Below are 15,024 nucleotides of genomic sequence, written 5' to 3'. Positions count from 1 at the left end.
TTTTTTGAGAGAAGAACAGGTTCCAACATTTCTTATGCCGTGAAAAGCTTGTGGAAGTGGAAGGAAGTTAGTCTCTGCCCATGCTCTTCTCCTTACCCCAAGCAACAGTATATATAGCAGGCGTGGTCTTACGAAGAAACCTACTGGCGGCTATGGCAAGCATTCATGTCACCATGTGGCTTCTGTTCAAAAGCATGTGTGTGCTAGCAAAAATTAACTGTTCCTAAACATGAATATCCAGGGCGCTTGTTTCCGCGTTAAGTTTAGCAGTGGTATTGTGTTTCCAATTTCCTCCTAAACTGCATTTTTGAAAACTAAATTCATTTTCATTATTCATGGTATTGGAAACTGTCTTGAAGGAACAAAACAACTTTGTACCAAATACTAATTTCGAACTCTAATGCTGTCTCTGTAACTAATCAATAATGTTTTGCCGATAATGACACATGCCATCTGATGAAACTGCAGTCAATTATATGCCATCGTCCATGAAGGCCAACCCAGATCGCCATCTCCGGCGTCAAGTGACTCCTCCAGTCACCACTCGATCCCTTGCAGAAGTAGGCTTCATTCCTGATGCCGGCTTGGTTGCCCCCGCTCCTGTTCACCTCCATGATGTTCTTGAGTAAGAAGGCACACACATGTCTCGATGGGCATTAAGAAGGCATCATAGTCTAAGTCTAAGCTCATGACAATGACACCGAACAGTTTACCCAATGGCTCCCATGCATCACAGATGATTGAGTGAAGAAGGTAAGACGGTAATCAGAGGAACTAGCATCACAGATGATTGAGTGACTTGCATGTTCATAATTCAACACAATCAATGGCCACATGAACTTGTAATCTACTACAAAAATATAGGGACAATGATCGTCACTGTAACCTATCACTGCTACTCCTCCTGGTTATGGTCTTCTTTTATCTCGGGTTTGCATGTGGGCATTTCACTCATCACGTACTCTGCATTCAGCTGCAGAAGATTTGTTGTACTGCCCTGATCAGATACACATGGCTTACACAACCATTAAGATTTTCTGCTCGTCTAGCTGGAGGGCAAAATTAACTGTAGGAATGGGTTGTATTTCTTGGATATCATATCCATGCATACTTTTCTACTGAAAAAATATAATTGGAACTTTTACTTATAGTCCAGTTTTTGTGCATGACAAACTCATAAATGAAAAGCCAGTTTTTGTGCATGGGGTCCTGAAGCTAGCATGGCTTTGCGGAACCAGCTTCGACATGTTCTGTGCTCTCTAGCTTAATTAAGCTAGCTCTCTAGCTTAATTATGCATCCAACCTGACAGTAGTCACCTAGCTAGTCCGGCACATCCCAGTTGCTCGGTGGCAACATTGAGGTAGGCAGTTGCATGATGATCTCCGATCAACTATTGCCTCCCTGAAACTAGTTGGTAAAGCTCCACCACTGCCTCCCAGTTGTCGTTAGTGGCGCCTCTTGCAATATATAGTTGTGAACTATGGTATAGGTTCTAACCAATGGTATATGGACGCCTTAGAGTTCCTGACACCTCTCAAGCCTACTAAGATTTTTTGAGAGAAGAACAGGTTCCAGCATTTCTTATGCCGTGAAAAGCTTTGTGGAAGGAAGTTAGCCTCTGCTCATGCTATTCTCCTTACCCCAAGCGACAATATATATAGCATGCGTGGTCTTACGAAGCAATAACCTAGTGGCGGTCATGGTCAGCACTCAGCATTCATGTCACCATGTGGCTTCTGTTGAAAACATGTGTGTGCTAGCAAAAATTCACTGTCCCTAAACAAGAATATCCAGGGCGCTTGTTTTCGCGTTAAGTTTAGCAGTGGTCTTATGTTCCCAATTTCCTCCTAAGCTGTATTTCCGAAAACTGAATTCATTTCCTTTATTCATGGTATTGGAAACAGCCTCGAAGGAACCAAACAAATCTGTATGAAAATGAAATACTAATTTTGAACTCTAATGTCCTTATTTCCTCCTGATCACTCAGGCCAAATTTAATGCTATCGATTGAAATCTCTGAAACTAACCAATAATATTTTTGCCGATAATGAAACATGCCATCTGATGAACCTGCAGTCAATTATATACCATCGTCCACGAAGGCAAACCCAGATCCGTGCAGCGCTTCCTCCACTATCTTGTCCAGCCTCCTCGCCATCTCGGGCGTCAAGTGGTTCCTCCAGTCACCACTCGATCCCTTGCGGAAGTAGGCGTCGTTCCTGACGCCGGCTTGGTTACCCCCGCTCCTGTTCACCTCCATGTTCTTGAGCTCCTTCAAGCTGCACAGCTTCACGATCTCGTCCACGACCCCTCCCTCCTCTTCTTCCTTGGAAAATCCGCACCCCATGAACTCGGCAAGCTTCTTCACGGTAGCTTCGGGGTCGCGCAGCATCCTCTCGTACTCGAGGAAGAGAACCTGCTTGGGCCTCCTCATGCTCGCCTCCCAGTACTGGAGGACGTGCCTCCACTGAGGCCCGGCGAAGACGCGCCCCTCGCAGAAGAGCTCGAAGGCCTCCTCGAGGTTAAAGGCCCGCGCGCCGGCACTGGCACCGAGATGAACGCGTCCTTAGGGTTCCGGCAGACATACACGACCCGGCTGGCCGCCGCCCCCTCGCCGGCGGTGATGCTCTCGGGGAGGAGGCAGTATGGCAGGTGGGTGGCGAGCACGCGGGGGGACGCGAGCTGCGCGAACTCCTCCAGCAGGCTGCCGGTGTCGCGCCGGAGCTCCGGGTCCATCTCCATGAACTGGACGCACTCGTGCGGGTTCATGCGGCGGAGTGGGTGGCCGGCGTCGGACGGTGGGTGCGTGGCCCGGTGCGCGGTGGCGAAGGCGAGCGCCTTGAGCCACGTGGTGCCGGACTTGGGGAAGCTGGCGAGGAAGACGTCGCTGGGCCGGGGCTCCAGGCGGGCGTGGATCGCCGGTAGCTCCGTCAGGACCGACTCCGGCAGCCAGAAGCCGTTGTAGCGGCGGAGCGGCAGCGGTGGGCACCGGGTCTCCAGCGGGAGGGAGGGCAGGAGCTCGGCCATGTCGGTGGCGGGTCTCGTGGCGTCAGCAGGTGCAGGCATGGTGCTATACTTACTGCTACGCTGAATTTCGTTACTGAGTATATGGAGCCTTGTCCAACAAAGTATGGTGTGTTTATGCAAGAGATACGGTATCACAAACCCAATATATAGGTGAGGTTGGAGGCTAAGCGCCCATCTAATCTTCACCGGGTTTAGGCTGGTCTACCAACCCGGTCCGTACCAGGTTGCTCCGGCCGGTTTCGACGGTTTCAGAAATGCTTTTGTTGGCGGTTAGCTGCATTAGTTTAGACGGTTTAAAGTTTAAAATACCACAATTTAGAATGTTTGAAGTAACCATTCCACCATCACCTGTTTCGTAGTTGAACAATTTTCGTCTCTCCCAAATCCAAGAACAGGCGATCAAACTGATTAACAGCGAAATCTTTCAAGTACACCGTGTCAGCCCGTTTGTCCTCCTGTCCTCCAGCGATTAATGTTAGAGTGCCACGACTGCATCTCTGAAGTTTGGAAGAGCACAAAACAATTAATAAGATCCCAATCTTCATTGTCATGTGTTGCCTCTAAATCTTCAAGATGATTAAGAAGAAAACCACCCTAGTGCAAATTGTCTGTATACAATTTCATCTCCAAAGCCTCTTGCTTGTCAAATCTTTAGTTATGCAAATCTTTATTGCAAAATGACTCAAACTCACGGATATATCAGCTGCAGTTTTCTCATGCGAAACATCTTGCAAAATATGATTTGGTAAATGAAGATGAATTTGAAACAAATGGCTTATTACGATCTTTTCTCTTCTCAGTGGCGGAGCTGAGGCTTGGCACTGGGGTCTGCCGACCCCGACGAATTTTGGAAATACTAGTGGCAAAGTACTGTAGCTAGTTGTTAATAGTCCATTAAGACCCGTTCTGTTCTACCTAAGACCCCGATGCTCTTCTGTTCTGGCTTCGCCCCTGTCTCTTCTCATCAATCATCCCGAGTTGGCATAATCTATCTCAATCTAGCAAAAATACCTTCCTTCAAAGACGCCAATATGAATAAACAACCAGAAGGAAGATTTTTTTTTGCTAATTATCTACGTATTTTTTCCATGAAAGAAAATCTATGTATGTTCATGTGTAACCCTAGCGAAAATTCTTCAGCACGTGTGCAATTTTAGGTACGTTCAGAAAGGAACAGAATAATTCACTCGGTAGGCTTGCAGGAAAGAGCAGCATGCTTTTCTTGGTCTTGATGCTCGGTCTGGTATTGTCTTCTCTCTAACTCGGACGGCCACATGGGAATGAAGCTTTTGGAGATCAATGACTTGAACCCATTGTTGAGATTCCGCCCGAGACCGGACGCCGCCAGAGGACTGATCAAAGACGCAAGGATGCCTTTCTGATCCTGAATTTGGACCAGACAGCCCATGGGAATGGAACGTTTTCTTGGAACCGATAAAAACCAGGTAAATCAGCCTAGACCAACCGTTAAATTGGTTAAAGCAGCGTAGGACTTCAAAAACCGTGGTCATGGGAAAGAAGGCATCATAGTCTAACCTGATGAGAATGACACCTAACAGTATTCCCAACGGCTCCCATGCATACAGAGGCATAATAAGAGGAACCAACATCACATATGATTGAGGGACATGCATGTGTTGACGACCAAAATTAGTAGTAACAGGGAGAGACAGGTCTGGCCGGTGTGTTCAGGCGGTCTGACCGGTTGAGGCGTCTGTAGCCGGTCTGGCACGACCGATCGGTCTGATCTGACCAGTTTACCAAGAGTCCGAGTTTAATTAGAGATTTTCACAAGATTTAGATTTATAAAATAATTCCTTACGGGGCAAGTCCTCCGCACCCTATAAATATAAAGGGTTACGGCCGATTGAGGCATCCAATCGATCAAACACAAAACCAATATATATTTTTATCGTCTTTACCTTTTATCCAAACCCTAGCTTTTCAAACCATGACATGTTGTTCTTCCTTCATCTCCATGGCGTTTGAGGACGCCCTAGCTGGCCTGCCGAGCCTAGGGCAACCCAAAGTACGCCTGCCCCGATAGGTCCCTCCCGGGCGGACGTTCGTTGGATCCTCGTCTTGCTGCCCCGACAAGACCGGTCTGACTGGTCCACTATACCGGTCTGACCGGTTGGTGCCGCGGCGATGGAAGCTGTGCTGCTGCTCACCGCACGTTCGTGTGTTGGCCCCGAATCGACAACAACATGTTCCTAAGATTTTTTTTTAGAAGAGCAGGTTCCAGCCTACTAAGCTTTGTGGAAGGAAGTTAGCCGCGCGCGCCTCATGCTGTTCTCCTTGCCCCAAGCGACAGTATATATATAGCAGGCCTGGTCTTTCAAAGCAACCTACTGCGCGGCTACGGTCAGCATTCATGTCACCATGTGGCTTCTGTTCAAAAGCATGTGTGTGCTAGCAAAAATTCACTGTCCATAAACATGAATATCAAGGGCGCTTGTTTTCGTGTTAAGTTTAGCATTGGTATTGTCTTCCCAATCTATTATCTTAGTATTTGGCCAACAAATAGAGCCTCCACGTTCGCTCTCAAGGTATAAAAATTCTCACGTTAATCGGAGAAAATAAGAGAAATTAAAATTACCCACAACTGCCACTATGATAAAAATCAGCCCAAAATACCCCTGTGTCTGGCTAAATATTTTTTAATCAACGTATACAACAATAAACTTAGAACTATTTCAAAATGGTATCCAATTCAAACCTAGAAAGAGTATGAAAATAAAATCAAATTATTGATCCTCAAAATAGCTTTAATAGATCTTGATTTTCTTCAAAAAAAAATTGCTTTATGAAAGCCTATTAAAAAAGTATATCCTTAAACATATTTATTCCTAGCCACACAAATAATAAATATAAATAATTAAATAATTTAAATATAACATTAGAAATGGTAACATCTAGCTGTGCAAATGCACGGGTGGCCTTTCTAGTTTCCTCCTAAATTGTATTTCTCTGAAAACTGAATTAATTTCCTTAATTCATGGTATTGGAAACAGTCTTGAAAGAACAAAACAACTCTGCACCAAATACTAATTTCAAACTCAAATTTCCTTATTTCGTCGAGGCAATTCCTTCTATCACTGAGAAATATAACTCATCCCTTGTGTGCCATTGGAAAATAACTCATCCCCTCTACGCCACTATTTTTAATTTTTCATCCCTTGTGTGCCATTGCCGTCAAAACACAATAACAGATCTGTTAAAACGGCACTTATATTACAATAATACCCCTACCATCTTATCTATGCTTCTTCTCCCATATCCACTATCGATGCCGGAGGCAGAGCCGGCCGAGCTCTCCACGAAAAGTTGCAGGCCTGCTCCTTAGAGCACCGCTGCAACCCAGCCTACCGCCATGGCCCACAGGTGCCGCCGCCGCCCGCGCTGATGGCCACCCCACCCATGGCCACCGCACAATCGAGGCGCGGCACGGCCGCGGTGAGGCCAGCGCCCGTGGCCCTGCACGGAGGACGACGCGACCGACAGTGGGTGAGGCCAGCGCCCGCTGCCCCGTCGGTGCTCATCCTGCCCTGCGCAGAGGAGGCGCTGCCGGCGCGTGGCACACGAAGCCAACCTTTGCGCGAGGACGCGACTGCCGGTGTGCAAGGCCAGCACCAGCCACTCGCCCCTTCCGCCACCGCCAATATGTCGGTCTTGGCCGAGCCATGCACCACTGCCTCCAGCCCCTAGACCCCCGAGGCCCCGACCATCATAGCGCCGGCATGTTGAGTGAGCTGCCGCCGCCCTCAGGTCCTGGTCCGCTGCCGCCGCCATCTTCTCCGATAGAGCGAGGATGGCCCGTGCATGGGGCCAGGGCCTGCTGCTCCCGTGCACCACGGCCACCCACAAGGCGACTAGAGCCGCCGCCCTCAGGTGTTGTGCAGTCATTGTGAGGATTTTTTGTGCCTAGGTCTTCCCAGAAAGAACTGGCGCGGAGCCACATCAGCAGATGACCCAACTAACGCCTAAGAGTAACGGAATGGCACACAAGGGATGGAAAATTAAAACTGGTGGCATAGAAGGGATGAGCTATTTTCCAATGACACACAAGGGATGACTTATATTTCTCAGTGGCATAGAAGGAATTGCCTCTATCTCCTCCTCCCGATCTCTCGGGCCAAATTTAATGCTCTCCAAAAATAATCAATAATGTTTTGCCGATAATGACACATGCCATCTGATGAACCTGCAGTCAATTATATACCATCGTCCATGAAGGCAAACCCAGATCCCTGCAGCACCTCCTCCACTATCTTGTCCAGCCTCCTCGCCATCTCGGGCATCAACTCCAGTCACCACTCGATCCCTTGTTCGTTTCTGACGCTGGCTTGGTCCCCCCCCCCCAACTCCTGTTCACCTCCATGTTCTTGACTAAGAAGGCACACACATGTCTTGTTAAGAAGGCATCATAGTCTAAGCTCAACGACACCGAACTGTTTTCCCAATGGCTCCCATGCATCACATATGATTAAGTGAAGAAGGTAATCAGAGGAGCCAGCATCATAGATGATTGAGTGACTTGCATGTTCATAATTCAACACAATCAATGGCCACGTGAACTTGTAATCTACTACAAAAATATAGGGACAATAATCGTCACGTACTACTCCTGGTTATGGTCTTCTTTTATCACTACCGAAAGCAGTGAGTTTGCCGTGTGCCAGGAGCACACAGCAAAGCCCCAAATCCACACGGCAAAGCATTTTATCACGCGCACGGCAAAGGTCTTTGTCGTTTGTATTCACTACTACAAAAATGATTTGTAGGAACGCCTTTGCGAGGCGGGTCAAAAAAAGACTCGTTCCTAGTACGAGATTACTCTAGCATTTGATCCGCCCCTAAAAATATATTTGTATGGGGCGGATGACCCCATCACCCGTTCCTAAAAATGAATTAATTTTAGGGGCGGGCGATGAGATGACACGCCCCTACAAATAATATTTGTAGGGGCGGCTCATGCCATCACACGCACCTACAAAAGTTTGAAACGCGTCGGTCGAGGCGGTCGCGGAGATCTGGATGGTCGACCTCCTCATCACGGCGATGGGTACGTACCGAGCCATTGGAGCTCGATTGCGCCCGGTAGTTGGAGTACTCCCTTCTTAGGCCCTGAGCCTGGATTGCTGCAACGTGGAGACGAGCACGAGCTTTTGCAATCTCGGGAGTTTGGGAAAGGCCCTCGAATACCTGGAGCACGGCGGCCATGTTGGCAGATGGCGTGGTGAAGACTTGATGGTCGTCGTAGTCCAGGATGAACTCGTTTTCGAGGTTCCTAGGCCTTGGTGGAGATGGATGCCTCCATCCAACGCGGGGGTTGCGACGCCCGGCGTTCTCGAGATCTTCTTCACCCTGCTGGATGACGTCCTCATTGGCCCGGCGATCGGCGCGAAGAGCATTGCAGTGAAGGCGTTGTTCCCGCTGTTGGTCGTCTTCACCGGTGAAGGACTCAGAGTCCAGCGGGACGACTGAGATCTGGCGCCGGCCGTCGGGGTTGCTGCGGTTGGGCAGGAGGGTGAAGACAGTGACCTGATATTCAGCCTCAGGAGATGAGGGCGGATCTGATCGGATCTGCTCCGAGTCGGACTGATCCAGCTCGGTGATGCGCAGGTTGCCCCTACGTACTCAGACCTGATCCGAGTAGATCGCGGAGCTGTTGCGGAGCCCATGTGGCACGATGACCGAGTCGCCTGGAGGACCCAGCACGCTCTCGCCGAGTTGTATGCACTCAGCAATGGATCTGGTAACGCGATCTGTTCCGGAGATTAGATCGGTATTGGAGATAACAGGGCGACGCGTTGCCCTGGGGTGAACAACTGGAGGATCATTGATGTCGAGTTCGGAAACTCAACGAACAATGTAGCTCTGCGCCGTCAGATTGGATCTGACGCTTGTAGAATTGCCACTCTCGGTGATTGAGGGGCAGGTGGGTGGGTTCCGGGGAACCATAGTTTCCGAGAAGCTACCGAAGGTGAAGGCGAATCCGGCGGCGGCCTCCATCTAGATGCTGACGTTGGCGGAGAAGAAGACACCGGATCTTGATGCCATCGAGCTCGCTGTAAGGACTCCTGAGAAATCTCCCCTACCTGGCGCGCCAACTGTCGGATTGCTTATTCGGCAAGTCCACAAGGAGTATGCCTGGCGGTAGATTTGTAGGTGAAGGGTGGATTTCGGAGCCAAGAACTAGATGGTTGCGAGATGACGCTAGGGTTTTGATAGGTTCGGGCCGCTCGGGAGCGTAACACCCTCTGCCCTATGTTGTGTGTATTGTATGAGCTTGACGATGAAAGATGAGTTGATGCGTTCTATGGGTCTCCTCATAGCGCCTTTATAGGCCAGGTGCCGTCGGTTACAAGTAAGGGAGGATATCTACTCGGGTTGTTGCATGGAATCAGGTCGGATGAGATCTCTAGATATTCGGAATCCATATCTGTGCCTTGATTCTGATCCTCGGAGGAACCTTCCAACGTCCAGCCGAGTGCCTGTTCGCCAAGTAGTCGTGCAGAGTGGTCCTGGCCGAGTAGGTACCCAGTCGAGAGATAACTACTCGGCTAGGAGGTACCGGGATGTACCTCCATCAGTCGGTGGCTGCTGGCCTGGTCTGCGGCGGCTGTATCGACACATCAAGCGAGGTGCAGTCTCTTTCCCCATGGATTCCCCGCACGAACCAGAAAAGAGTGAGCTTTTTCTTTCCGTCCAGAACCAACATTTGAATGGACTTTTTCTATTCGTTGGTTCCATGTGTGAAGGATGTGGCAATCGACGCTACCAAGGACCTAGTGAAGGTGAGCGGCACCATGGATGCTGCCGGGCAACCTCCGGGCCATGCTCAGCCGGACCGTGGACGTCGTTGCGGCAGGCAAAAAGGGCGGCGGCGGCGGCGACAAGAAGGACAAGTGTGATGGCAGCAACAAGAAGAACGGCAGCGGCATGAGGCGCTATGGCATCTGGGAGGCGGCGGCGTGAGGCGCGGCGGATTGCAGGCACGGCCGCCGCCGACAAGCAGACGGTGGTGCTTGGCTTTTTTTTGTTTTTTTTCAAATGGCCCTATAAATCCAATTTTTAGAGATGGGTGACCCTCTCACCCGCTCCTACAAATCCATTTTCAGGAGCGGTCCCTTTACCCGCCCCTAGAAAACTCGATTTGAAGCAGCGACAGACAGGGGCGGGTATCGCGCCCGCCCCTACAAATGCTCTATTATCCGCCCCTAAAAATGTTTTCTGCGGTAGTAATTTTTGACCTCGGCAAAAGCTTTTTGAAAATTAAAAAAAAAAACAAAAAACATCATCGGTCACAGCTACCCCCACCAGTGGCCCTCGCCTCCAGCCCGCCGCCCATGCTGCTGCTACTGCCTTGCTGGCCGTCGGCATGCTACCACCAGCACCCAACTAGGCCTCGGCCGCATTCCCCATGCCGCCGCACCACTGGTCGCACCCTTGCCGTCGCACCACCGGTCGCACCCTTGCCGCCGCCGCACCTCCGGCCGCCGCCACCACCACGTCGCGGCCCCACCTATGGAAAAAAGGAGATGCTAGAGAGAGAGAGAGAGAGAGAGAGAGAGAGAGAGAGAGAGAGACTAGGCCAAAGGTGAGGGGGAAGGAGAGGTGGTGCACCGCCGGATCAAGATCCGGCGCCTCCGCCGCCGGCGCCACCGAGAGCTCGGGCCACCGCCGCCGTCGACAGGAAGACGAGGCCGCGTGTGGCCCCCTCCCCTACTCCTCCCACGAGCTCATGGCTAGCGAGATCTGGTGCGTCGGGAGGCCGATAGTCGTCCCGGGTGGTCGACCTAGAGGAGGGAGATGGCGCGGGCGGGGATCCGGCAGAGGAGCCCTTGCCGCCTCCGAGGAAGACGAGGTCGCGCGTGGATTCGGCGGAGGGAGGCTGGGAGTCGTCCCACCATGGAGTCAGAGGAGGGAGGGGGCGGCGGCGGCGGGAGAGGGAGGGGGGTGGCAGTGGGAGTCGATTGAGAGAGAGAGGCCGGGGGAGAGGAAGGGATTGAGTGAGAAAGAGAGAGGGGCCGTAGGGTTGGGGATAAGAGATGGGGTGGCCGCGGGTGGGGTGGGCCCCCGTTGGTGTGTGTCGCAAGACTACACATGGCAAAGGATCTGTTTGCCGTGTGTCTTCAGGACTACACACGGCAAAGTATTTCTTTGTCGTGTGTTCCAACTTGACACACGACAAACTAAACATATTTATAATTATACTTAATGCATAAAATTTATCAAATTGATCCGAAAAATTACCAAAAAATAACAAGAAAAAATATATATTGTCTATTGCCCATCGATAAAGTTTTGAATCCGAACTCCAATTCGAACGTCACTTCCCTTCCAAACCTAACCACATATTTCTCAACTCTATGAAACTTCTTCGGAGATGTTTCCATTTGTAAGCATTGTATGAGAAAAGATTGCGAACCCCACTCAAATTTTTACTACAGCTTCGGAGATGTCACATTGAGAAATCTCATGATTTTCAGACTTCATTTGTTTTTTAGAATTTTAAATTCATTCGGACACACTTTCGAGATCGTGTTTCCTGAACAAGATGTTGGAAATTTCTTTTCATTTCAGGGGTAAGGTCTGAAACTAGACTAAATTTTAATATGGAGTACCACTTGCTGTATGTAGAGAGTTGAAAAAATTTCAAAGTGAGAAGAGAATTTTTTTTGTTTGGGGCAACTAGATTTGGGACTTGCAAGAGTTCCATGTAAAAGTTATTTTGCCGTGTGCTAAGAAAAAGCACACGGCAAAGTCATGACTTTGCTGTGTGCCAAAAAAAGACACATGGCAAAGCATAAATTTGCCGTGTGCTTTCTTTGTGATACATGGCAAAACGCCTCTTTGCCGTGTGTCCGATAAAATGCACACGGCGAACTATCAGATACACGGCAAACAACGCTTTTCCGGTAGTGTATCTCGGGTTTGCATGTGGGCATTTCACTTGTCACGTACTTTTTTTTTGAGTATACAGTACAACGCATACGCTCACACGTACTCTGCATTCATCTGCAGAAAATTTGCTGTACACATGGCTTACACAACCATTAAGATTTTCTGCTCGTCTAGCTGGAGGGCAAAATGAACTATAGGAATGGGTTGTATTTTTTTGGTATCATATCCATGCATATTTTTGTACTGAAAAAATATAATTGGAACTTCTACATACACTCCATTGGCTTAAACAGATATCGTTTGAATGCCACATATCTTAATTTTTAATTCTCTGTGCACCATTTTCATAACTGGCACTTATCGTCATGAGAAAGCCAGTTTTACCCCTCACACATGAAAACAAGTTAAACCATGACAATACTCATAAATGAAAAGCCAGTTTTTGCGCTTGGGGACCTGAAGCTGAAAGTGATCGGGTGCTCTAGCCTAAGAGGGGGAAAGGGTGAATTAGGTACTTTAAAAACTTAGACCTATGGCTCCAACTAGTTTGCACAAAACTTAAACTAAAACATGCTATCTAGATGTGCAACTAGATTGTTCTAGTGTGAAACCCCTATCCCAAAAGAATTTAGCAACCTATAGTCTTTCCTATCAAGAAACTATTCTATGAAAGTAAAGGTACACAAATTGCTAGTATGAAATGCGGAAGCTTAAAGAGCGGGATAGGAGATAACAAACTCTTGACGCGGGTGTTTATCCCGTGGTTCGGTTAGCCACAAAGGCACACCTACATCCACGTTGTTGTAGCACTCACTAAGAGTATTGCTACTCGGCCACCAAGTCTCTTCCGTGAACACAATCACGGTCACCTTGGCCCCGGGTTCCACTAAGGAGCTTCTCCACAAAGGATGGGGGTCTCCACGTCCCCCGCACAAAGTGTCGTCGCCGCTCCACACCAAGTCGGAGGGTCGATGACGTTGCCGGCGAGCTTCACGCTCCAAGGTGCCGGCGCACCAAGCTCTTGTTTTGGTTCACTAGAGAACCACATCACAAAGGCTTGCAAACTCACTCACTAAGAGCTAATCCTATACACAACACTCTCAAAGTGTGCTAAAGGCTAAGGATATGATCTTGATGCTTTTGTATGGCTTGGAGATGTTCTTGGGTGTGTGTGGGATGTCCAGCAACTCCAGCAATCTTCAAATGGCCGGGGTGAGGCGTATATATAGGCCACCAAGTCTTGTAGCCGTTGCTCCAACGGTCAGCAGAATTCTGCGTACCACCGGAAGAACCGATGCCTCTGGCAGGGGTAGCGTCGGTTCTTCCGGTCACTCATAAACCGAAGTAGCTGTTGAACTCCTAGCAGCTGACGTAGTGACCATCGGTTGAACCGATGCAATGCACCGATGTCTCACCGGTTCAACCGGTGCTGAATGAACTTCTCCTGGGCGCTGACGTCATTGCACCGATGGTATGCTCCGATGCATCGTCGGTTGAACCGGTGCTGAAGAAACTTTTCCTGGGCGCTTGACATCGTCTCTGGTACATAGGACGCCCAATGCACCGATGCCCTTTCTTGGACCGTCGGTTCAACCGGTGCCTATAGGCTGACTTGGCTTCGTTTCCCTTCTGCACCAAAGTACCATGGCGTCGGTTCTTCCGACTACCAACGGATGCTCCGATGCCCATGGCGTCGGTTCTTCCGGTGCTACTGATCTGAACCCCCGTCTGCTAACCGGGTAGCGGAACCCCCGTAGGGGCAGCCCTTCGGGCCTTGCTATGCCTATCTTCTCTTTCTCTTTGTCATCACTTGAACCTAAAAGCCTGAGAATGGTCATCTTAACAATCATATTAGTCCAAGTGTTGTGTTGTCATTCGATCACCAAAATCACTTGAAATGGCATAAATGGTGCCATGTTCCTTACAATCTCCCCCTTTTTGGTGATTGATGACAACACAATCAAAGCAAGCATAAATTTACAAAAATTTAACCACTTGATACCAATTGAAATCAATTGAAAACCGCTTACGCTTGCTTGGATGTTTACCACCATCCAATGATGACTTGGCCTCCCCCTAAAACCATTTTCCCCCTTTGTTCCTCCCCTTTTGTTACTACTTCTCCCTCATGACTTGATTTACTTAGGTATTTCTCCCCCTTTGGGATATGCTTCTCCTCCTTGAGAAAAGTAAATACCTTGCTTTGATCCACATTTCTCCCCCTTTGGAATCAAATCACCTAAAAGGTCTTGCTCCAACAAAGGTCTTGCAAAACAATATAGCTTAAGAGAATATTAGTAGCCTAGGGAGTTAGTTCCATGACTCATGATCCAATTGTATGATATCAATGAAGATACCAATTGAAAATTTACTATGGTGGATCACAAAATCACGAAACTAGCATGACATGAGCTAAGCTTTCCATAAGTATTGTGCACAAAATGATAATGTGAAAATCAAGTGCACAACTAAAAGTAATAACTAGAAAGCTTAGATCATATCATGCACAGAGGTAGCTCTAAAGTAAATAGGATATGACAAAGATACCAATTTAATTAGTTTAGAACCTTGCATACCTCCGGGGGTAACTTTGTTTACCTTGTATGTACCAAAAGAAAGTGACTTGCAACCAATTGAAAGTCTTTAAACAAGAAGCACTTGGTACACCAAGGTTAAGCAAATGTATGAGCACATAGCCTACGAACTTAGATATGAGCATTTAAGTTCAATAGAGCATGGCTCAATAGCATGAAAGCACAAAATATTTAACCACTCTTAGAGAGTTATTTGTTCACATTGATCATAAGAAACATTCTCTTAGAGTGTTAACTCCATGTGAGACTACAAAAGATAAACTTGAAAAACATGTTAGTCTCAAAATCACAAGCCATAGGATGAACTCCCCCTAAAAGTGTGCAATTAGTGTTTGAATCACCAAGCAAATGTATGCACATTAATTTTGACACAATTAGGAAGTTTACCCTATAACTTGTGTTCATAGTACACATATGAAATACATACCTCATGAAGTCCATGTACTATGAAGGGTGACTTTGTGTAGCTTTCTACACACTTATCAAACCATG

The 15,024-nt window shown here is 48.3% G+C and overlaps 1 pseudogene; it reads right to left on the bottom strand.

Annotated features, from left to right (window-relative positions):
* Nucleotides 1–1,858: 1,858 nt before the first annotated feature.
* On the bottom strand, nt 1,859–3,124 carry LOC120646152 (annotated as a pseudogene).
* Nucleotides 3,125–15,024: the final 11,900 nt, after the last annotated feature.

Source organism: Panicum virgatum, chromosome 8K (genome assembly GCF_016808335.1).
Source record: "Panicum virgatum strain AP13 chromosome 8K, P.virgatum_v5, whole genome shotgun sequence".
Lineage (NCBI taxonomy): Eukaryota > Viridiplantae > Streptophyta > Magnoliopsida > Poales > Poaceae > Panicum > Panicum virgatum.
This window is presented reverse-complemented; position numbering and strand designations above follow the sequence as displayed.